This window comes from Protobothrops mucrosquamatus, unplaced genomic scaffold, assembly GCF_001527695.2.
Source record: "Protobothrops mucrosquamatus isolate PMUCROS unplaced genomic scaffold, P.Mucros_1.0 scaffold_294, whole genome shotgun sequence".
In the NCBI taxonomy this organism is placed as follows: domain Eukaryota; kingdom Metazoa; phylum Chordata; class Lepidosauria; order Squamata; family Viperidae; genus Protobothrops; species Protobothrops mucrosquamatus.
In genome coordinates this window covers 1,400,040-1,401,169 of record NW_015386370.1, presented here as the reverse complement: position 1 = coordinate 1,401,169, position 1,130 = coordinate 1,400,040, and the positions used below count along the sequence as shown (strand labels likewise).

The window sequence follows — 1,130 nt, the reverse complement described above, 5'->3', positions numbered from 1 at the left end:
CGGGACTGACCTAGGGTGAATTTTTAAATAGGGACAATTTTTAATGATTTTAAACAAGACACAGCTACAAATATTTGGTTTTTAATTGGCTTTTATAGGGAAATGTTTTGTATTGTTTTAATATGCTGTGAGCCGCCCTGAGTCCCATGGGGGAGAAGGGCGGCATATAAGTCTTATTATAAATAAATAAATAAATAAATAAAATAAATATTGAGTATTCTGCGGCTCTTCAGATGTTGCTGAACTACAACTGCTTGCATATACCTTGCTATGATTCATATTCCTTGGATTGACCAGGAGTTGAAATTGAGAAACATCTGGTGTTCAGGCATCCTGATTCACCGAACATTCTACTTTAAATTAATGCCATCTTTTACCAGAACATTTTTCCTTGCAAGCAAGCAATAATGATGATGATGATGTTGGAAGGGATCTTCTAGTCTAACACCCTGCTCAGGCAGGAAACCCTATACCAGTGGTGGCGAACCTATGACACGCGTGCCAGAGGTGGCACACCGAGCCCTCTGTGAGCACGCGCCATCGTCCCAGCACACGTCTCTAAAAGTTCGCCATCACTGGCCTAAGGCCAGCCAGCCTGGAGCTGCCATTGGGGAGCCCACCATCCCACCCGTCAGAGACCCCCTGGATCTCCCCCAACCCTGCCCGACTCCCACAGGTGTCCACACCCACAGGTGTCCCTCCCCAAAAGCAACATCAAGGTGGCCACGCCCATCCCGGCCATGCCCACCCAATCTGCCATGACTACTGCAGCCACACATCCAGTGGCCACGCCCACCCAGTCTGCCAAGCCCACTGTAGCTGCACCCGAGTGGGCTACACCCACCTGGCACCCGGCGATACATAAGTGGGTTTTGGGTTGCAGTTTGGGCATCGGTCTCTAAAAAGTTTGCCATCACTGTCCTATACCATTTCAGACAAATGGTTGTCCAGTCTCCTCTTAAAAACTTCCAGTGTTGGAGCATTCACAATTTCTGGAAGTAGGTTGTTCCACTGATTGTTCTATCTGTCAGGAAATTTCTCTGTAATTCTAGGTTGCTTCTCTCTTTGATTAGTTTCCACCTGTTGCTTTTGTCCTACCTTCAGCTGCTTTGGAGAATAGCTTGACTCCC

The 1,130-nt window shown here is 47.2% G+C and overlaps 1 protein-coding gene and 1 long non-coding RNA gene across 2 annotated transcripts in view; one reads left to right on the top strand and one right to left on the bottom strand.

The window, feature by feature from the left end:
* The window catches only part of PRRC2C (proline rich coiled-coil 2C), a 104,361-nt gene that overhangs the window by 40,813 nt on the left and 62,418 nt on the right, over window positions 1-1,130 (top strand). The gene's annotated exons all lie outside the window — the stretch shown is intronic.
* The window catches only part of LOC107302864, a 55,763-nt gene that overhangs the window by 3,072 nt on the left and 51,561 nt on the right, over window positions 1-1,130 (bottom strand). The window lies entirely within an intron of this gene.